Below are 23554 nucleotides of genomic sequence, written 5' to 3'. Positions count from 1 at the left end.
TCCTGGGACAGACGTGTCACAGCTCAGCGAGCATAGATTGAAGCAGAGGATGAAGAGGTTTAGAGGGATCTGAGGAAGAGATTTTTCACTCAGAGGGTAGCTGAAATCTGGAACACACTGCCCGAGGTGGTGGTGGTGGCAGGTCCCTTCACAACATTAACGAAGTGGATGAGCATTGAAACTGCCAAGATACAGTCGGCTATGAACCAAGTGCTGATAAATGAGACCAGTGTAGACAGTGAGTGGATGGTCAGAACAGGTATGGCCGGCCAAAGGCCTGTTTCTGTGCTGTGTGACCCTCCACTCTGGACACACTAAATTAACGATGGTGGCACCACAAGGGATTGATCTCAAAACTCCACACCCCTGTCCAACCTGAAATAAACCAGACTGCACCCCTTTGTCGCCACTGCAAGTATCTGTTTCTCTCAAGGTAACATAGATTGGTCACTTCTGCTGAACAACTGGCAATTGATGAAGTTCCTGTGTCTTCTTCCATTAATATTGCTTCCTTACAGCAAAACTAACCCTCTCACTGTGACAGAATCAGTGACTAAATCTGCCCCCAAACACTGTGCTTTCATCCCTGCACATTGTAACTTGAACCATCTCACTGAGGGTCTGATGGAGACACAACACCTGCCCCTGCTTCTGACATTTTAAATACCCCCAGAATGGTTTTCTGATTCAGTCTGAAGGTGAAGGTACAGTCAGCTCATCATCAGACCTGACAAACCATGTCTTCCCACAGCTGGTCCCACCTGTTGGTGTGTCCTCTTTCCTCCACCTCCGGGGAAGCTGCATCTCCACACAAACTCCTCACTTGAGTCGACAGTCTGTACCCGTGACACAGGAAATCACATCACTGTCACTATTCCAGCTGCCACCATGCAGGAAGTGGTACCGCAACATAAAAGGCCGGACCGACAGGCTCTGGGACAGCTTCTTCACCAGGACATCAGACTGATGAACGCATGCTGATTTGAGTGTACTCTATATTACATTGTCGGTTTTATTTATTATAAACTATTATAAGTTACTATCATTGCACGTTGCACATTTCGATGGAGACATAACGTAAAGATTTTTACTCTTCATGGATGTAAGAAATAAAGTCAATTCAATTCAATTCCTGATTCTGTGTCTGACCTACTCGCCTCTGGGTATCCTCCGTCAAGAAGCTTCTTCCTCAGTCACCACCTGTGAGATTACACACAAAAAACAATCAAAACGATCTATTAGACAGCTCCTGTACACCTCCACCCCTGAACATGTTTAAACTCTCTCCTCAGCCCCTTCCCTATTACCTTTCCCATTCAGACTCCCGATGTGCCAGCAGATCTCATAGGAGGCTGTACAAACCCGTGACAGCAGAGACTGAGACACATGAGAGCAGGCTGAAAAAACGGAGGCAACAAAAGCTGCGTTCGCACGCGTCCGACTGATCCGGCCCGCATGAAGCTGCATTTTTTTTCTGTGCACTTCTCTCACCGAATCACCTACTGCAAGTTCTAATCTGTGATTAAGACAGTGCGAAATTGTCACATCAGGGTAATGTTCCTTGAGAATTGTAGCAACACCAGATTTGACACTATGCATTACACTCACTCCGTCACTAGCAAAAGCTACAAGGTTCTGTTTCAGGTAAGAGTCATCAAACGCATGGTTATTGAGACAGTTCAATAGATGCTTAGCAATAGTTACAGCTTTCTGATCAGGCAGTTCAATTAGATCTAAAAACATAAAATGGGGACCACCTGCCTTATCACTTTCACATTTCAAACCACCTGCCTTATCACTTTCACATTTCAAATAATCTATTAGGGTGGTCTTAATGCTTGTTGATTCATCCATGAGAACAGAAAATTTGACATTTATCTGCTTGATATACTGGCAAATTTTCTTTTTCATGTTAATGGCCACAGTTAAAATGCAGAAGTTTACACACATTGTAGCCAATTACATTTAAACTCAGTTTTTCACAATTCCTGACATTTAATCCTAGAAAACATTCCCTGTATTAGGTCAGTTAGCATCACTATTTTAAGAATGTGAAATGTCATAATAATAGTAGAGGGTGTAAAAGAGGTTTACAGGATAATGTCTAGATTAGAGTACATGAGCTATAACGAGAGGTTGGACAAACTTGTGTTGTTTTCTCCAGTTACCCGGGCTCATCAAAAATGTGTAGACTTCTCTTCATTTGCATTCAGTGATCCAAACCAGGAGTCCGGGCTGTCTATTTCCGCAGAATTGAAAAGGAAGTCCCGCCAGCAGGTCACTTGAGGCTTTTTACCGCAGATCTGGCCTGCCCTCTGTTTTGTGATGCAAGATCACGTGGTGTGTTCGTACAGTCCCCGGATGGGTGGTGATGCTTCCTCTGTGTTGTGTTGGGACATCTGATGTTGGCCACTGAGTCCCGTTAACTTCCCTCAACTGGCCTCGCTTCCTTCAGCTTTATGGCTGTTGTTTCTCCCCAGTTGTGGTGGGTGAGAAAGAAGAACGTCCCAGGTTGTGGGGATCTTTGATTTCACTGCCTGCTTTACCGAGGGACTGGGAGGCCTAGGGGGGAGAATGGTTTCTGTGATGTGCTGATCCAAAGGTCTCTGTAGTTCCTCGCAGTCACGGGCAGAGCAGTTACCATGCAAAACCTGAACTGTTCAGATGGGAAAGTTTCTATGGTGTGTTGATAAAAATGTGGTGAGGGTCAAAGTATATATGGCAAAGTTCTTGTTGTTTGTTCTAACTTTGTCATTTTAGAATCTTTCATAAGGTAGTGTATGCTGTTAATTCAGTATCTGTGTATTGATCACTGATTGTCCTTGATCCCTTCTCCCACCTGGTTCCATCTGCTCATTCCCTGCCTATCTTGTTCAACCTCTGTCCAGTCTCCTCACTCCTGCTTCAGTGATATACATCAACCATCTGGGTCAACCTCGGTCCACCCTGTATCCCACCTCCGCAATGTTATATATCAGCAATCTTTCTTTTAACCTTTGTCTTCATTGTGAAGTGTTCTTTTGCACCTTTGGCCTTGCTGAGTTATTTCCAGATTGGTTTTTGTTAGCTGGAATGACAGAGGGTCATCAGGTACCAGTTGTGTTGTGCATTGGTGTGGAGGTGCCAGTTTTTGAATAATGACTGGCTGACACACTATAGCATTTTACTGGCAGCAAGGAGTACTGGGAGAGTTGGTGCTTGGGCTATAATCCTGCGATTGGCATTCCAGGCATATGGAACTGTTGGTGTTTTGGCTTTGACTTTGGTTAGTGCTTCTACAGATGGGGCTGGATGCTCGTCCTTCTGCAATGAAGAAGATATCTCGAGAAGCTGGACATTGGTTGTGGGGAAATCCCGGATTGCACTACCCAGTCTGAGATGTGCTGACGATGTGTGAGACTCTGAGGGTGGGTAAGTGGCAGGTTCAGCTGTGTGACTCTGTGAGGTTGGATATCACAGTTTTAGATCCAAGTAAAATGCCCTTGGGGATCAACCTGTCAGACAGTGGGAATCAAACAGAAACTCAAGATACTGGACATCTGTACTAAAAACTGAAAATATTTGAAGCCATTCTCATGAAACGTTATTAACCTGAATTGCAAGGATTGTTCCTCTCCCCACAGCTGTTCCTTACCTGCTGAGTGTTTCTGGTAATTCCAGCTTCTGTTTATTACATTCACCCTGGAATGGTTTATATTTCCTGAAATGGACCTGTTTGAACCTGGAAATGGAAATGGCTCGTTCTGTGATAGTAGTACAGTGAAGAAAGCACAACTTTCCCTGTAAATTATCCTAGTACCAATTTGTCTCTTATTCCTGGAAATGTGTGCAGTACAGTTATTGCTAACAAGGTTTGCAAGAATAATATCAGCAATGATTGGCTTTATGTATGAGGAGCATTTGATGGTTCTGGACCTGTGCTCATTCGAGTTCAGAGGGACAGTGGGGGTGGTGGAGGGATGTATGGTTAAGTAAACCTACCGAATGCTGAAAAGCCTGGATACAGTGGACATGGAGAGGATGTTTCCATTAGACAGATAATCTGTGATCTGATAGCACAGTCTCGAAATAGAGATGTTTCTCTTTAAAACTGAGATGTGAAAAAATATTTGGCCAAAGAATGTCTGATCTGTGGAATTTGTTGCCACAAAGGATGGTTGAGGCTGCCATTTGGGTATGTTTATGAGAGAGATTAATATATTGATGATTGCTAAGTCACTTCAGGGTCACAGTGGGAAGGCAGGAATATGGTGTTGGAATAAAAATCAGCCATGGTTGAGTGGTTGGGCAGACCAGATGGACTGAATCACCTAATTCTGTTCTGGTGTCTTATGTCTAACCATGACTGAATGATGGCTCCTTCTTATCCCTTATCGTTTTGTGACGTGTGAGCGGCAATAAAAGATTGTTCATTGAGATCATTCTATCTGCCTTCAATGTTTACATTTCAGTGAATTTTGCTCTTAGTAACATTAAGCAGAAATGTTTGGTTCTCCTTTTTATTGTTATTGTTAACTTTATCTTCCATGTTAACGTTAGACCTACGGTGAGAGATTTATTGGCAGAAAAACTCCAAATAGAAGCAAACCACGACTGAAGACAAGGTAACATCAACAAGCGAACCTGCCCGAGGATTGTGAGCATCAACTGGAGAGAATCCATCTGACTCAGAGATTCCAGTCAGGAGAAAGTTTGGTGAGTCTCATTTACTCAATCACTGGTCCTTTAGAGATTGCATACCTGTTCAAGGGAAGGTAGGAAATAGTTGGAGTGAAACTGAATGTGCCCAGAAGAACCAGTTATGCCTCTGTCAGATCCAGTTGCAATCACTCCAGGTCTGGTAATGTGCTTCCAGCAGCCCAGTCCTTTAAAACCACTCCCATTCTGTGGAGGGCGAATCCAGATAAAGTCACTCAGAAACTGTATAAATACAAACTCTTTACTCCAAGCACCCAGGGCTTACTCAGTTAGACGCTCAAACAGGAACAGTCTATGACTGTTACCGCTCAATCCACTAACTGACTAACAATTCCCCTTACACCACAGATATATCCGTCCGGATACTCCCCACACAAGACAGGCTGGAGCCAAAGTTATTTACTACGTGACAGCCCCTAAAGACTATTTACAAAATAGTCATAATGGCTTACACACACAGACCAGACTGTAGCTGTCCTATCTCTACGCATGTGCTGAAGGAGATAACCATCTTGAACCCCTTGCTAGCTTACCTCAAGAAGAAATATGGCTCAGCATGGCTTAGCACATCTGTTGATCATCAGCAGTTTCTTTCTTGTTTAACAGGCTGCTCTTGTTTAACAAAGTGTTAACCCTTTTACATACATTATCATTCCCTCCGTTTGATCATTATGTACAACTATTGGGCCATAATGCAATATCATGCCCGACATATTACCTAACAGGTCTTCAACCCTTTGGTGAACCCCTGTAAATCCTGCCCTACTTTCTGGATGCTGTCAATCTCCTTGGCAGTGTGCTCAGAGAGGGATGTAATGTTAGTAGACTCATCAGGGATATAGGTGCAGCATTCTGTGTCAATAATAACACAGGTTCCCCCTTTCTCAGCAAAGATAAACTCTAAAGCCAAATGATTCTGTAGGACTGTTTGCCGGATTGCAATCATTTCAGTGGATATTTCTGTTACTTGGGCCTGTGTTTCTGTCAGGGCCCCTGCAGTATTGTGGCCGGCTCCTCAAGTGCTGTAGCCAAATTGATTATCTTTGGTGAATTCCTGGCTACTCCATAGGAGAGAAAAGTGATCATCCAAAATCACTCAGTCTCAGTTATTCCTCTCCGCTGCTGGGCACCTGCAAGTCTGGCTAGGATGCATGCTTCCCAGTCTAGAAAGTTGTGTTTGGTGGGGGCCTGAGGTACCATCCCTCAGAACACTGACAGCCACAGTCATCTCTGACTGGACCACAGTTCCTCACCTCACTTCCACGGGTATCATTTGTGAAAGCCCAGGCTGAGAGTTCCTCACTCTGGTTGTGCGGGATTACTAACATTGGAATCATAGTTTTACCATGCTGTGGAATTTTGACACAAACCCAGCAGGACCCTAGTTCTACCTGTTTGGCATCGGTGTGACAGAGAGACAGAAAGGTGTTAACATGGGGGGCCCCGGATGTTGAGGTGAGCCCTCTCAAAGACATAAACACGAACACCACAATCAACCAATACATTTTCCTTTAGTCCGAGAGAGTCCTTCTACTCAGTTCCTTCAGTAACACATTTGTAGTCTGTTCGATGTATCCACTGAGATTGCTCTTCAGTCTCAGAGCCGTGGAGTGGTCAGTAACACCTGATATGGTTGTCTCCACAGAGGTGCGAGTTTCCCACAATCCCAGTTCTTGATCAGGACAATATTCCTAGGTCCTATGGTGGGATAGTCACTCCTCTGTGCAGGGTAGTTCTCTTCCTTGTAAGCCTGTTGTACCTGTGAATGTAATGCTTGGAGAATCTTGGTTGGTTGGCATATATATTTCCCCATCACTTCCCCACAGGTATGCAGATCCAATTTTGCTGGTAGACTTTCTGGGAGCAATGGTACTCAAGTCCCCAGAGTGTCCTCATGGGCTGTCCATAAATGATTTCAGCTGGTGACAACCCTGTTTTCCCTTGTGGGGTAACCCTCATGTAGAATAGGCTAGCAGTATGATCTTCAACTGAGTGAGTCCAGTCTCCAGATGTTGGTTTGGCTAATTTACTCTTCAGAGTGCCATTGGTTCTTTCCACTATGCCAGTGGCCCATGGGAGTTGTACACAGTGGAATTGTTGCTCGATAGCTAGTTTGTTACATATCTCTTCATTTACTTTCGCCACAAAGCGTGGGCCATTGTCAGAGCTCAGCATCTGCGGCATGCCATACCTGGGAGTTATTTCCCATAATAATACCTTCACAACAGTCATAGCAGTATTATTGGTAGTTGGAATAGCTACAATCCATCTACTAAACACATCTATAATAACTAAGCAGTATCTATAGCAATGTACTCTAGGCAATTCAGTAAAATCAACTTGTAGACACGAAAAAGGTCCACCTGTCAAGGGAGTCGTACCCAGTGTGCAGGGTACAGTTTACCAACCATTCCCTGCTTTCCCAGATGTGTACAATTACATATATTATCAACTAATATTGGTAAAAGCTGTGTAGGAACACATACCTATCCCGCTGGGGTGATCCAAAAACCTAGTTCAGGGTCTTTCTGGCACCCCATCTCGGACCACAGTTTGCGCTCCGCCTCAGAGGCGTCCCCTGAAAAGTACGTACCTCCCATATGTCTGGCAAACCCTTTCTGCTTAAGTCACGGAAGGTTGATTGACTGGAACCCTTGTTTCGTCCAGGTGTAAGCGAGGAACCCTAGGGTTTTGGCTTGAACCCAGGACAAACCCAAACGGTGGTATGGGGAACCACCAGTCCTTTCTGTTGCCAAAGGAAATCCGGAACTTTGGCCAGAAATGCACTGCCCTCTCTTCCTTTAACCTCTCCGAACACCGTGACTGGGTTCTAACGGCCCTCGAGGGGTGCATAGTATTGGCTTACCTCAGTTGAGCACCCCATAAGGTCATACCACAGAGTCAAATGATAGTTGGCTGCTGCCAGAAGGGGTTCAAACGCAGTGGAGTCCAGATTAAGTGCCCACCACTGGGTGGTCAGAAACTAGGGAAGATGTCGGGTGTTCGCTAGTTCCAGGGTGATACCCTTGTCCGTGCATAGAATCTCGAGTTTCAAAGGATAGAGCATGCTTTTTCCTGGTGGATTACACCCCCGACTGATGGTGACTGTAAGTGAAACCTCACGTCGGTTCTCCTGGAATTCCACCTGTAGTGGCTGTGTATGTGAATTCGTACGTTCCGTGCCTTCGAACCCAGACAGACTGATTGTAGCGTCTGATACCTGGAATCCCTTTTCCGATACTATTTCCTGATTGAGAGTGTTTGTGGTTGCCCCACATCAATCAGAAACAGAATTGGAATTCCAGCAACTTGCAATATTACATTGGGCTCTTCCTGCGGGGTGGTAATCACGGTAGGAAGCATAATTGATTGTCAATTTCTAAACAGGTTGTTGCCCCCACCTGTCCCTTGGTAGGTTTTTGTTCCCATTTCTGATCCTCAAATATAGCCCGCTCACGTCCTTCTTCCCACTGAACATATTTGCCTTTAATATTAGTTCCCTTCGGGGTTGATCAGGATTCGAAGGTTGTGTCCCAATAATTTGTCCAGGCTCATCACATTTGATTTCAGTCATTGTCTTGACAATCCATATCATTTGTTTCAATCATGTTGGCTAACTTCATTGGTAAGCGTTGGAGCAGTAAGGCATTAAACTGAGGGGACGGATTTCCACCATTAAAGGCTTGATCTCCTGCGAAAGTGCCGTAGCAGGCCACAAGTCACTCCTGATGGTCCTGATTCCCCAGGCTAAAGTTTGCATTCAAGTACTTTAGTGATGTTTACAGGTTGCTGGAGAGCCCTTTTGAAGGCTTGAATAATCTGGTCTGTCTGTTCATTCTCATTATGGTTTCCCATCTGTAACTCCTGATAGGTTTGGTATCTCAATTCTGCCTTCCATTTCCGCCCCTCATCAGCTGAGAGAATCATGCAGCAGAGACCGAATAATTCTTGCGGGGTGGTATTACACATTTGTATAGTACTGTGGACACACTGAACAAACTGTGTTGGTTTTTCTTTTCTATCTGGGGGCTGATTCATGATCATTATCATTTCTTGAGGCTTCCAGGGTGCAAACACAGGAATCACTAAGGGCTGTCCCTCCTTCTCGTGGATTGGGCAGCATTCAGGTGGGCAATTGTCTTTGTAGAGCCATTAACTCTGGAGTTTTTTGGATTCTTCCCTCCCTGTCTCGGAGTAATCCTTGGTATTCCCTTTCTGGATCTCAGGGTGTAGGGACCGCCCCTTCCCCATGCCGCTGTTTTACCCGGGTGGCCACCATATCTGAGTACTGGGAGGATTGGGGTTCGGGGGCACTGGCAAGGTGGAGGAGTACGGTGGGTGCCCGCTCCTCATCATAGTCACTGTCCTCAAAGAGGGTCGGTATGCCAGACACGAGGAAATCTGCAGATGCTGGAAATTCAAGAAACACACACAAAATGCTGGTGGAACGCAGCAGGCCAGGCAGTATCTATTGGGAGAAGCACTGTTGATGTTTCCTGCCGAGACCCTTCGTCAGGACAGCCAGACGGGTTCGGGATCCCTTGTTTCCCTATCAGTTTGAACTTCAGACTGACTTTCCAGCCCTGCTGTCCTATCTAGACCGGCTCTGGTTTGCTTATGTTGTTTTTCCTGCTCTTGTTTTTGGTGCCCATCCACCTATTCACGTTCTGCTGTTAGCGTCTCTCAACCTTTGGCCTTCTGCAGTACATACTTCTATCCCTTTGTCACATGCATTATTCCACCAACTTGCTAATAATATACTGTTCCACTTTGCATCTGCCTTTTCTTCCATTCCCTTTTCAACAATTTCCACTTCTTTCCACAGTTCCTTTTTCCATATCAAATTTACTGCCTGTTCTCATGAGGTAATATTGCTGGTTCCTCCGCCACATTTTCCCCCAAATTTCGCAAATCATTTTCCTTGTCTGGTAAACTCTCACACATATTGTGTAGGGCTGCTCCTGGCCCACTCGTATCAATCGACTGCAATTGACCCATGTTCTCTATCTATTTTACCCGGCACAAAGCCTCCTGCTCAATTAGCAATCGGATAAATTTACTTGACTTGCACTTCCTGCCCACTTAATAAATTTACCCGGCTGGAACCTCCTGCACAATTGATACATTTACCTGGCACATCTTCCTCCTGCCCACCTCATAAAATTTACCCAGTACTGCCTCCTGCCCATTTAGTAAAATTTACCTGATACCGTGTCCTTTCCACTTCATAAAATGTTGCCTACTTTATAGGAGTCTTCCAATAGATTCTACCCAATCCTGTCAAGGTATGTGATTAGCCTTGGGCGAGGGACTAATGGAGAGCAACAAAATGTAATATACTTATTGGGTGACAGACAGATGTTCATTCCTGTCCTTATCAGTGAGTCCTCCTCTCTTTATTCAAACGAGGATACAATGTATAATGTTATCAACTCTCAGTGTGTTTCTCTGCAAGTTGCAGTGAACTGGTAGTGAGCCTGTCTTGTTCATCATCGTCATCATCGATGAAGACCTCGACGCCATTATGATGATGATGGTGTCGAGACTAGAGCATGATTTGGATTTAAGTGAAGGAGAGTTGCGCAGTGTCAGCCTCACTCTGTCTTCCCAATTCCCATCTGGATCCAGTGGCAAGACAAGAGTTGAGACGACTGGAGATGAGAGTAGGCACAGTGGATGACCAGGATGTCTTCTGTGTCTTGTCCTAGTCTACAGGTTCCACAATGTGTGCAGAGACCGCCTTTTTGACTGTTGGACCTTCCATTGGTCTCGTACCCTCAATCCGCCAGAGTCTGTCTTCACTCCCTATCCCACTGTGCATTTGAGACCCGTCGGCTACCCTCACCTGGTTTAGCTGGCTTGTTGTAGCCATTGCCCGGGGTGTAGCCACTGTCGCTTGCAAACAGCTTTGGGGAGCCACAGGTGAGATCTGAGTGCCAGGTGGGGACGAAAGATGGGCTAACCACCTTGAAAAGAACGTGACATGTTCCCCCACCAGAGGTGTTTCCTCTCCCTGAAACCCCATACACCCCAATGATCCTGTCTTAGCTAACTGCTGAAGACAGAGTTTACATCAGTTCAAAAATTCCAATTCAGTCCAATTATTCTTTGTAACCAGAAGTTACATTGGTTCAAAATGATTTTGATATATCCTCAATTCCTCAGGAGGGTTCAAGGGAAATATTTATGTCCGTTTAGAAACTGGTGTTACCTGTGTGTATTGTGGCGATGCAAAATTTACTGGAGAATTTGCAAGTGGGAGGAAGAGGAGTGATACTTGGAAATCTGACTTTTGAAAGCATAATTTAGCAAGCAAACCACATGGACAAAGTGCAAAAGCTCTGTTAAGAAAATATTTCATTACCAGTTACAAGCCTGGGGAACAGAACAAGAAGGGGACTAATATCTTAGTGGTAAGGCTTGCTAGAGCTAGTGTGGGAGTGGGGGTGATGTGGTTAATATAAGTTGTAGGGGAAATGGGAGCCAGAATGACAGAACAGATAGTGGAGAGGGTGAATTGAATTGACTTTATTACATACATCCTTCATGAACATGAGGGATCGAAACCTTTACATTATGTCTCCGTCTAAATGTGCAATGTGTAAATTATAATAGTTTGTACATAGGACAGTCAATATAACATAGAAATGCAACAGTATCAGCATGAATTAATCAGTCTGATCACCTGGTTGAAGATGATGTCCCGGAGCCTGTTGGTCCTTTTGCTGTGGTACCGTTTCCTGGATGGTAGCAGCTGGATCAGTTTGTGGTTGTGGTGAATTGGGTCCTCAATATACTTTGGGCCACTTTTAAACAACTATATCTGTAAATGTCCTGAATCATGGGAAGTTCACATCTACAGATGTGCTGGGCTGTCTGCACCACTCTCTGCAGGTTCCTGTGATTAAGGGAAGTACAGTTCAGATACCAGGCAGTGATGCAGCCAGTCAGGATGCTCTCAATTGTCTCCCTGCAGAAAGCTCTTAGGATTTGAGGCCCATACAAAACTTCTTCAACCATCTGAGGTGAAAAAGGGGTTGCTATACTCTTTTCACAACACAGCCAGTATATACAGACAATATGAGATCCTTGGTGATGTTTGTGCTGAGGATCTAAAAGCTATTTACCCTCTCAACCTCAGATCCATTGATGTAAATAGGGGCTAGCTTTTCTCCATTTCTCCTGTAATCCACCATCAGCTCCTTTTTTTTTTGTGCCAATGAGGGAGAATTTGTTTACTTGACACCAGTGAGATGTTGTTCAGACCTCAGATAGAGTCAGCAATCAAATGGCTGAGCATGGTGTGATGAATGTGCTGAGCTGTGTATATCACAATGCAAGAAGCATCGTAGGAAAGCCGGATGAGCTCAGGACAGGGAATTATGATATTGTAGCCATTACTGGGACTTGTTTGCACCCAACAGTCTGAGGGATTTAGAGGAACAAATTTGTAGAGAGATCGCAGACTATGCCAAGAAACAAAGATTGATTCAGTAAGTGATTTTAACTTTCCATATATTGACTGGGTCTCCCATAATGTAAAAGGACTAGATGGGGTAGAGTTTGTCAAATGTGCCCTGGATTATTATGTAGAATTCCCGATGTAGGAGCGTGCAATAAGCTGTTAGGAAATGATCCAGGGCTGGTGAAAGAAATTAGTGATCATAGTGACGTAAGATTCAAAGTAAATATGGAAAAAGAGAGGTCTGGCCAACGGAATGAGATTCTAAATTGGAGGAAGGTCAATTGTGTGTTGCAAGGACGTGGCGATGGATTGAACCCAAGTGCTGAACACGGGTGCAAAGGCCGAGGAGGGAGACGCTGTCGTTGTAGCGAGCGTGGAAAGGGTTCCAAGGGGGTTTTACCCGGAGTCTTGCTCTTGGTAGATAATTGAGGAACAAGGTTAGACTTAGAACTGATAGTACTAAACACCATGGAGCGAGGTTACTCGTACACGAGTCGACCAACGAATTGGCACCTTCTAATAGTGGTCACAGGATACTTATACTACTCTGGTTGATCGAATGCAGGTGTTTGTAATTATTGGATCCTGGGAATAGATTGGGAACTGAACGAGGTGTTAAAGGCCCAATTTCTGAGTAAGACAGCCATGTGCCAGAAGGGACCATGACAGTACCCACCCCCTCAATGCGAGCCTCCCGGCAATACTCCATGCCTGTCTGGATGGTCCCGATGGAAGTCCTGGATGAGGGAAGGGTCTAGGATGAAGGAGTGGGGGACCCATGAACACTCTTCAGGACCGTACCCTTCCCAGTCCACCAGGTATTGGAGGCCCCTGCCCCAACGGCACACATCTAGCAGTTGTCGGACGGTGTATGCCGGATGGTTGTCGATGAGCCTGGCTGAGAGGGAGGAGTCTCAGCTGGGGGAAAGAAATGGCTGACAGATACTGGTTTTAACTGAGACAACATGAAAGGTTGGGCGAATACGCATGGGCTTTGGCAGCCTGAGGTGGAATGCTGTGGGATTGATAATCCTTTCGACCTTGAATGTTCCCAGGAAGCTGGGGGCGAGTTTCCTAGGTTCACGTTTGAGCGGGATGTCCTTGGAGGAAAGCCAGACCATCTGCGCTGATTAGTACTCCGGTGCTGGAGTTCAGTGTCGGTTGGCCGTTCTCTTATTCCTATTGGTTGATCTGAGTAGGGCCGTGCGAGTCTCCTCCCAAACCTTCCGGCACCAATCAACATGGTCCCGAACCAACGGTACAACGATCTCTAAGCGGGGAACAGCGGGGGTTGGTACCCAAGGGAGCACTCGAACGGGGGCCTCCCAATGGCAGAGCTCACCAGGGAGTTGTGGGCGTACTGAACCCACGGGAGATGGTCGCTCCACGTTGATGGGTGGTTTGCCATTACACAGCGTAACATCGCCTCCAGGTCTTGGTTGACCCGTTCCGTCTGCCCTTTCATCTGGGGCTGGAAGCCGGATGACAGGCTGACCATTGCACCTAAGGCTTGACAGAAGGCCTTCCATACCTGTGAGATGACTGGGGCCGTCGATCGGAGATGCTGTCTGCAGGGATTCCGTGGAGGCCGAAGACGTGGCGGACGAGCAGATCTGCGGTTTCTTGAGAGGATGGGAGTTTAGGGAGGGCCACAAAGTGCACCGCCTTGGAGAATCGGTCTACCATGGTGAGGACAGTTGTGTTTCTGTAGGAAGGGGGTAGACCGGTGATGAAGTCTAGGGTGATGTGCGACCAGGGACAGGGTGAGGATGAAGTAGACCCGCCGGTGGTCGATGAGAGGCCGTTCCCCGGGCACAGATGGGAGGAGCCGAGACATAAGAGTGGGTGTCCCCCTCCATGGACGGCCACCAAAAGTACCTCCTCAGGAGAGCCAGGGTCCACTCTCTCCCGGGGTGGCAGGCAAACCAGGATGTGTGCTCCCATTGAAGGACCTGGGGCCTGACGGAGGCGGGCACGTACAGGCGATCGCCGGGTTCACTTCCAGGATCGGGGTTGTCCCACTGGGCTTCTCTTACTTTCGCCTCAATCTCCCAGGAGAGGGTGACCACCACGCAGGTTGGAGGGAGGATCGTCTTGGGACTGGAGGTGTTCTCCTTGGAGTCATGCTGGCGGGATAGTGTGTTCGGCTTCCCGTTGTTGGATCCTGGACGGTACGTGAGGACAAACTGGAACCGTCCAGAAAACAATGACCAACGGGCCTGATGGGAGTTCAATCGCTTGGCGGTCTTAATGTACTCCAGGTTCTTATGGTCCGTCCATACCACAAACGAGTGTTCTGCCCCCTCCAACCAGTGCCTCCATTCTTCCAGTGCTAATTTGACCGCCAGTAGTTCCCGATTCCCCACATCGTAATTCCGCTCGGCGGGAGACGGTCGGCGAGAGTAGGAGGCGCAGGGGTGAAGCTTTTCGTCCGAACTTGGGATACGACTGCTGCTGCCCCGGAGTCGGAGGTGTCCACCTCCACGCTGAATTGACAGGATGGGTCTGGATGAACCAGAATGGGGGCAGTGGTGAAATGCCCCTTCAGGTTTGTGAATGCTGAGTCTGCTTCGGAGTCCCAACAAAACGGTGTGGTAGGTGAGCTAAGCCGGGTAAGGGGAGCCGCCACCTGACTTTAGTTTCTAATGAACCGGCGATAGAAGTTCGCAAACCCCAGGATCCGCTGGAGTTGCTTGCGGTCCGTGGGTTTGGGCCACTCCGACACAGCCCGGATCTTCTCGTGATCAGCTCTCACCTGTCCCCTCTCGATGACGTACCCTAGGAAGCTAACTGAGGGGACGTGGAATTCGCATTTCTCCACCTTTATGAATCATTTATTCTCCCACAGCCTCTGCAGGACTTGACGGACGTGGCACACGTGTTGCTGGGGCTTGCTGGAAAAGATCAGGATGTCTTCCAGGTAAACAAACACGAAGCGGTTAATGAAGTCTCTTCGTACATCATTAATCAAGGCTTGAAAAACTGCAGGGGCATTGCTGAGGCCAAAAGGCAGAACTAAGTACTCAAAGTGGTCTAAAGGGGTATTGAAAACCATCTTCCACTCGTCTCCCTCCCTTATCCGGACCAAATGGTAGGCGTTTCAGAGGCGTTTCGAGAAGATGGTGGCTCCGTGAAGTGGCTCGAACGCAGAACTTAGAAGAGGCAGTAGGTACTTGTTCTTAATGGTTATATGATATAGGCCTCGGTAGTCGATGCAGGGACAGAGAGAGCCATCTTTCCCCTGCGCTCCCCTGGGGAGGATGAGGGTCGAATAATGCCCGCCGTGAGAGATTCACTATGTAACATTCCATTGATTGCTTCTCTGGCCGGGGCAAGTTATATAGGCGACTGGTGGGTAGCGGGGCCCCCGGGAGAAGGTCGATTGCACAATCGTATGGGTGGTGCCGGGGCAGGGAAAAGGGCCCGCTGTTTACTGAACATCTGTCCTAAGTCATGGCACTCCTTGGGGATGCAGGACAAGTCAAGGGGTTCCAAAACAGGTGGTGTCACGGTAGCTTCTTTGGGAGACAGGGCCGACCTCAGACAGTTGGTATGGCAGGATGGGCTCCATTTGGCTATCCTCCCGGTAGACCAGTCAATACAGGGATTGTGTTGGTTCATCCATGGGTATCCTAGGACTACCGGGGCTTGAGGTGATTGAATGAGGCTGAATCGTACTTCCTCCCGATGGTTGCCAGATAGAATGAAGGGCAGTGGTGGCGTACTGTGGGTCACCCGAGGCAGCAGATTTCTGTCCAGAACCCGGGCCTCTGGGGGGTGGTTAATGGCTCGCGGAGTATTCCGGCATGGGCGGCTATCTCTTCGACCAGCAGGTTGCTCTCAGCACCGGAATCCACCAAAGTAGATAGGGATAGGGACAATTGTTGGCAGCTCACGGTTGCTGGAACCTGCATCCGAGTCTGGGAGGCTGAGGGGAGTGTCGTCGGACCCACCAGAACAGTAGGAGCGGGAGCTCTGTGAGCAGCGGTGAGGGAGAGAGGTTAGGGCTGGTTGGAGAAGGTAAGGTGGACCGTGGGGTGGCCCGAGGAACGATAGTGGGAGAGAGGTTAGGGCTGGTTGGAGAAGGTAAGGTGGACCTTGGGGTGGCCCGAGGAACGGAAGTGGGAGAGAGGTTAGGGCTGGTTGGAGAAGGTAAGGTGGACCGTGGGATGGCCCGAGGAACGGAAGTGGGAGAGAGGTTAGGGCTGGTTGGAGAAGGTAAGGTGGACCGTGGGATGGCCCGAGGAACGGAAGTGGGAGAGAGGTTAGGGCTGGTTGGAGAAGGTAAGGTGGACCGTGGGGTGGCCCGACGAACGGGGTAACCGGTCTTCTCTCTCAAACGTTCGATAATCTAATCCGATTGCTAGCAAGATCAGAGAGTCCAGACCGTCCGTGACATCCCTCGTGGCCAACTCATCCTTTATCTGATCTGAGAGGCCCTGTCGAAACACTTCTCGTAGAGCCTCGTCATTCACCCGGAGTCTGCGGTCAACGTCAATGGAATACTTGGCTGCACTTCGGGAAGCCTGGTGAAGAGTATGCAGCCGTCTTGCGGCATCCTTGCCGTGAATGTATTGTTGGAAAACCCTCCTCATTTCTGCAATAGAGGAGGAGTAAGAGGAACAAACTTCCGGCCAGTTATTGTGGTTGCCCAAGCCAGGGCATCCCCTCGTAGCAGCCCCATGATGTACGCGATCTTCGATTTGTCGGAAGCGTGGGTACGTGGCTGCAGCTCGAAAACGAGGGAGCATTGTAGCAGGAAGGCCCGGCACCTCCCTAGGTCCCCGGCGTAGGGTTCAGGCTCGGGCACAGACAGTTCTCGAGGGGATGGGCTTGCGGACTCCGAGGGCGAAGCCATCCCGAGCAGTGCAGTTTGGGTAGCTGGGGTTCTTGGAGGGGGTGGGGAGGCAAAAGCGGAGACCTAGTCCATTCGTTTAGTCACCTTCTGCACATTCATGGTTAGCATCCGAAGGATGTCTGTGGTCTCTCGAAGTAGGTGGTCGTGGGCACCCAACAGGTAGCCCAGGCTGGTCAGGGCCTCTTGTACGGGATCCGTGTCTGCTGGGTTCATCGTGGCCAGTTCGTTCTGTCGCAAGGACGTGGCGCTGGATTCAACCCAAGTGCTGAACACGGGCGCGGAGGCTGAGGAGGGAGACGCTGCCATCGTAGCGAGCATGGGAAGGGTTTCAAGGGAGGTTTTACCCGGAGTCTTGGTCTTGGTAGATAATTCAGGAACAAGGTTAGACTGAGAACTGATAGTCCTAAACACCATGGAGTGAGATTACTCGTACACGAGTCGACCAACGAATTGGCACCTTCTAATAGTGGTCACAGGATTCTGATACTACTCTGGTTGATCGAATGCAGGTGTTTGTAATTATTGGAACCTGGGAATAGATTGGGAACTAAACGAGGTTTTAAAGGCCCAATTCCTGAGTAAGACAGCCAGGTGTCAGGCGGGACCATGACATTGTGATGGTATCAGAAAAGATTTGATGTGTGGTTTGGGACAGGCTGTTTTCTGGCAAAGGAGTACTTGCTAAGTTGAAGGCCTTCAGAAGTGAAATTTTGAGGGTGTAGAGTTTGTATGTGCCTGTCACAATAAAAGTTCAAAGGTGACGGTTGCTGGGTACCTTCATTTTCAAGAGATATTGAGGCCCCAGCTATCTTGTTCCTCTAAATGCCTCAGACTGCTGGGTGCTACCGACTCATTAATGACTACAATATCAGAATTCCATGCCGTGTGCTCATCTGACTTTTTTAAATCATCTTCTATTGGTTTCTGAAAGCTTCCCAATAGCTTTTGCTCTTTTGTTTGCCCTCTCTTTTGCTTTTATGTGGGCTTTGGCTTCTCATTTCAGCCATGACTGTGTCCTCCTGCCTTTCCAATGCTTTCACTTGTTTGGGATGTATCAATCACTCAGGTCCTGAATTGATCCCAGAAACTCCAGCCATTGCTGCTCCATTGTCACTCCTACCTTTTCCCTTCCAAACAAGCTTGGCCAGCTTTGTCATAGAATCATGGAGAAGTTCGGTTTGGAAATAGGCTATTTGGCCCATCTAGTCAATGCTGAAAAAACATTTTAGCTGTCTAATGCATCTACCTGCACTAGGACCATTGCCCACCTAACCCTGCCATCCAGGCTCCCATCCAAACTTCTTTTAAATGGTGTGTTACGGATTCAGCAACAATAAATATATGAGTGAGGCAGGGTTTTTATAACAAACAAAACGTTTATTAAAACACTGAAAAACAAACCCCCAAAAGTAAACAAACAACTAACGTAACCGGAAAACAGCTGTTGTGCGGCAGCTTAAACAGTTCTTAAAGCAATGAAGCTTAAGCAGTTCTTAAAGCGATGTTGCAAAAACAGTTCTTCAAAGTAGTACTGCAAAAGTTCAAAATGCTTGCAGTCCATTTAAGGAGAGACTTTGTAAGACGATTTAAATTCTCTTTCACGTCATGCTGCTGCGATTCCCAGTCGAATTATACTTTTCCCATGAAGAATTTACGAAGATGGAAAATGAAATTGCTTAAAGGTTCTGACCTTTCCTTTACAACACTGTACTCAATCCTTTCTGCTATTTCACAAGGATTAACACGAACACAGTCAACAAATTCCTTCCGAATAAGCATCAAACAAGGTCGAACCTGTTTTACCGTCGAAATCGACTTTCCTTGATCTTTTAACTCCTGAACTCCGATCTTCAGTCTCCACTCATTCTCAACTAGCAGTATTATAAAGAAACTGCTGACAATGACCTTTTAAACTTTAGGCATTAAATAAAACTCCACTTTTCAACTAAACTGCATCATAACATTAAATCACGCAGTGGCATGAAGTCAGCATGGCAAATCTAGCCACGAACTGCCTCTCCTCACAGGGAGGGGTCCTCCTCTTATACCCTGTAAAAAAAAAAACACCACCTGTCACATGACCTCTACTGGCAGGAAAATGACGTCACTCCACCATCACAAGACCATTACCTCAAGTCCACTATAGTTTCAACACCAGTCACGTGACAAGTACACCACTGTCACGTGTCATGGGTATGTAACACATCCCTCCAAAACATATTTTTTTGTCTGTCAAGAACAAAAATTTTGACAATTATTTACAGGAAAAACAAATGTATAAATTTTATAACATACACAATATACAATACAGTATCATCATATAACATCTTACAACTCACAATACAGTAGGAGTGTTACAATTGTAAAAAAAAACTCCATAAAAAATTGTTGTACATTCAACATCGAGATAGACAATTAGCTACCACATTATCTTTACCTTTAATATGAGTTATCACAATATTGTACTCTTGTAACATCAAACTCCAATTTAATAACCTGTTTTTGTTTTTCATCCTACTCAGAAAAACTAACAGATTATGATCAGTATAAACAATAAGTGGTTTTTGAGTTGTACCAACATATACGTCAAAATCACTCTCTCACCTCACCTCATATGGCTCATATGGAGCCAATGATCATTAATGGAGAATGTGTGGAGCAGGTTAAGACCTACAAGTATCTGGGAGTACAGTTAGACGAGAAGCTAGACTGGACTGCCAACACAGATGCCTTGTGCAGGAAGGCACAGAGTCGACTGTACTTCCTAAGAAGGTTGGCGTCATTCAATGTCTGTAGTGAGATGCTGAAGATGTTCTATAGGTCAGTTGTGGAGAGCGCCCTCTTCTTTGTGGTGGCGTGTTGGGGAGGAAGCATTAAGAAGAAGGACGCCTCACGTCTTAATAAGCTGGTAAGGAAGGCGGGCTCTGTTGTGGGAAAAGTACTGGAGAGTTTAACATTGGTAGCTGAGCGAAGGGCGCTGAGTAGGCTACGGTCAATTATGGATAACTCTGAACATCCTCTACATAGCACCATCCAGAGACAGAGAAGCAGTTTCAGCGACAGGTTACTATCGATACAATGCTCCTCAGACAGGATGAAGAGGTCAATACTCCCCAATGCCATTAGGCTTTACAATTCTACCGCCAGGACTTAAGAACTTTTTAAAAGCTATTATTAATGCTTTTTGAGATAGTGATTTAGATGCATATCATATTTTTTACTGAGTTAAGTATTGTATGTAATTAGTTTTGCTACAACAAGTGTATGGGACATTGGAAAAAAAGTTGAATTTCCCCATGGGGATGAATAAAGTATCTATCTATCTATCTATCTATCTATCTATCTAAATGTCCTAAAGCTAAAACAAGAGATAACAATTCCTTCTCTACTGTCGAATAGTTTCTTTGATGCTTATTAAATTTCTTAGAAAAGTAAGCTACTGGATGATCAACCTCATCACCCTCATTCCTTTGCATTAATATTGTTCCTGCAGCCTCATCACTAGCATCTACAGCTAATGAAAAAGGTTTTTCAAAATCAGGTGCCTTGAGCACAGGTTGTTGACGTGTCATAGATTTCAGTTTTTCAAATGCTTCTTGACAAGGCACTATCCACACAAACTTCACATTCTTCTGCAAAAGGTTAGTTAGTGGAAGGGCAACATTAGCAAAATTCTTACAAAATTTTTGATAATATCCTACCATTTCCAAGAATCTTCTGAGAGTTTTTTTCCCCGTTTGAGTGGGAATCTCTAAAATTGCCTGAACAGGAGCTACCTTACCTTGACCCACAACATAACCAAGGTAAGTCACAGTGGCATGTCCAAATTCAATCTTAGCTAAATTAATAGTTAAGTTAGCTTTTGAAAGCCTTTCAAACAATTTCTCCACCGCAATAATGTGTACTTCCCAAGTATCATTTCCTGTCACTAAATCATCAATATAAGCATCAGAATCTTTCAATCCCTGAATCACTGAGTTAATCATCCTCTGGAAAGTACCTGGGGCATTCTTCATCCCAAATGGAAGAACATTATATTCATATAACCCAGCTGGAGTTACAAATGCAGAAATCTCTCTATTTCTGTCCGTTAGTGGAACACACCAATACCCTTTTAATAAATCAATCCTTGTAAGGAACCTTGCTTTTCCAACTTTATGTACACAATCATCTACTCTAGGAATTGGATATGCATCTTTTTTCATTACAGCATATACCTTCCTATAGTCCATACAAAACCTAATACTACCATCTGCTTTTGGCACAATAACACAGGGTGAACAATTTGAGTTAGAAGGTCTAATAATATTATTCTCTAACATATATTTAATTTCTTTCTCAGCAAGTTCACATTTTTCTATGTTCATTCTATATGGGTGCTGTTTAATCGGTTTGGCATCTCCAACATCTACATCATGTGAAGCTATAGTAGTCCTTCTCGGAACATCTGGAAACAAATACTGATATTTAAAAATTAATTCCTTCATCTGCTGTTACTGCTCTGGCTGTAAATGTGCTAGTTTCTCATCAATATTTTCATATCAATATGCTCGTTAAATCAAACTCATTATCATTAACCACAACAGTCACAGTATCAGATTGTTTCTCAAAATATTGTTTTGTCATATTTATATGGCAAAGTTGTGTTGATCTTCTATAATCTGGAGTTTTTAATCACATAATCCACATCATTGATTTTAGACACAATTTCATAAGGACCATGAAATCTAGCTTGTAAAGGATTTGTTTGCACTGGGAAAAGAACCAATACCTTATCTCCAGGCTTAAACATCCTCATCCTAGCTTCTTTATCATACCAAATTTTCATTTTCTCCTGAGCCAATTTTAAATTTTCCTTGGCTAAACTACAAGCTTTATGTAACCTGTCCTTAAATTTCAAAACATAGTCCCACAAATCAGTGTGTATTTCCTTACTAATCAACTGTTCTGTTAATAAAGCTAAAGGTCCTCTAACTCTATGCCCAAACACGTTCAAAAGGACTGAGACCTTAAATTTCTTGTACCAATTCCCTTACTGCAAATAAAAGTAAGTTTATACCCTCATCCCAATGACTTACATTTTCCACACAATATGTCCTAATCATGTTCTTGAGGATAAAATGAAACCTTTCCAAGGCATCTTGCGATTCTGGATGGTATGCAGATGAAGTGATTTGCTTAGTTCCCTATTTATAAACTATTTGTTGAAACAATCCAGACCTAAAATTTCTGCCTTGATCAGTTTGTATTTCCTTAGGTAATCCAAAATAAGTAAATAATTTTATAAGAGCCTTTGTCACAGTTTTAGCTGTTATATTCCTAAGTGGTAGTGCCTCTGGAAACCTAGACGAAGTACACGTAATAGTCAACAAGTGCTGATAACCAGTTTTTGTCTTTGGTAGTGGACCAACACAATCTATAATAACTTTAGAAAATGGTTCACCAAATGCTGGAATAGGTTGTAATGGAGCCACTGGTGTAACTTGATTTGGTTTACTCACAATTTGACAAGTATGGCACGTTTTACAAAACATCGCCACATCTTTTCTTAGACCAGGCCAGTAAAAATGTTTTAAAATCTTGCCACTGTTTTCCTTACCCCTTGATGTCCACCTAAAGGCAAACTTTCAGCTAAAGTCAAAATCTCATTTCGATAAACTTTAGGGACAACTACCTGGTAAACAATATTCCATTCCTCACGTGCAGGAATTGTAGGGGACCTCCACTTCTTCATCAACACTCCTTTTTCAAAGTAATATCCTACTGACACTTTCTCAATTTCACTATCTAGTAGAACTTGTTCTCTTAATTTTATAATCTCAGGGTCTCTATTCTGCTCTGCTATCATCTCCTTTCGAGACAGAGATAAATCTTCATAGTCAGACTTACTCCAAGAATCTTGTTCAAACACTGAAGATAAGAAAGTCTCTGACACAACCTCAAAACTCGAATCCTGAGTTGAACAGTCATGAGTAACAATCTCATTCTGCGCATCAATCTTTTTAGCCGTAGCTCTAGTCACAACACAGAAAGAATCTGTGTTAGAATTTATCTCTGGTTCCTCTGACTCCATTGTCAAATGCACTTCAGGAAAAAGTTGTCCACCTGCCAAGTCATTGCCTAACAATAAAGAAATATCCTTCACAGGTAAGTTAGGCTATAATTCAACTTTAACAAATCCTGTAACTAACTCTGACTTTAAAATTACTTTATGTAAATGTACAGGCATAAAATCACTCCCAACACCTCATATATAATTTACCTCACCAGTATCAGACTCTTCATTAAACTTCAATACACTGTCTAACATCAGTGATTGAGAAGCTCCAGTATCCCTAAGGATTTTTATTGGCACCAGAGTATCCTTCTTTCAAGGATACAAACCCTTCAGTTATAAAATGATCATATCCCTTTTTAACTTGGTCAGACTCTAACAAAACCTCATTTGTGTTTATCGAACCCAGTAATTTTACAGGTGCTTCAGTATGTTGCACACAAGCACCTGGAACTGCTTCTTTCTCTTTCTTTTTCAA

General features: G+C 45.1%; 1 protein-coding gene across 6 annotated transcripts in view; it reads left to right on the top strand.

The window, feature by feature from the left end:
• Nucleotides 1–23554, top strand: part of LOC140721667 (uncharacterized) — a 53625-nt gene that overhangs the window by 4282 nt on the left and 25789 nt on the right. For 4 of the 6 annotated variants that reach the window (XR_012097426.1, XR_012097427.1, XM_073036467.1 and 1 more), the window contains exon 2: nucleotides 4540–4695. The gene's annotated coding sequence lies outside the window, so the exon portion shown is untranslated. Of the gene's footprint in view, nucleotides 1–4539; nucleotides 4696–15011; nucleotides 15084–22844; nucleotides 22866–23554 lie in introns of those variants that run through there. The other 2 variants (XR_012097428.1, XM_073036466.1) reach the window with 2 other exon arrangements.

This window comes from Hemitrygon akajei, unplaced genomic scaffold (genome assembly GCF_048418815.1).
Source record: "Hemitrygon akajei unplaced genomic scaffold, sHemAka1.3 Scf000059, whole genome shotgun sequence".
In the NCBI taxonomy this organism is placed as follows: Eukaryota; Metazoa; Chordata; class Chondrichthyes; order Myliobatiformes; family Dasyatidae; genus Hemitrygon; species Hemitrygon akajei.
The sequence above is the reverse complement of the archived record's forward strand: the minus strand, read 5'-3'. Positions and strand labels throughout refer to the sequence as shown.